Raw genomic sequence first — 248 nt, forward strand, 5'->3', positions numbered from 1 at the left:
AGCATCAGACAGCTCGCGTCCGACGATCAAGGCATTCCCGATCAAGCAACAAAGGACGTCCGCGACCCAATAGAAGCGACTCAATCCATTCCAGCTCGCGTCCCATTCGTGTCCATCTCGCGGCTCAACTCTTTTTGTGGTCCGATTCAACAATCATCTAAGGTTAAAAGGTAATTCAAAACCTAAGAACCCATAATCGAACATGGATTGACTGATAAAGAATGAAACCCTTAAATCCTAATCTTTAT

This window comes from Brassica oleracea, chromosome C3 (assembly GCF_000695525.1).
Source record: "Brassica oleracea var. oleracea cultivar TO1000 chromosome C3, BOL, whole genome shotgun sequence".
Taxonomy (NCBI): Eukaryota; Viridiplantae; Streptophyta; class Magnoliopsida; order Brassicales; family Brassicaceae; genus Brassica; species Brassica oleracea.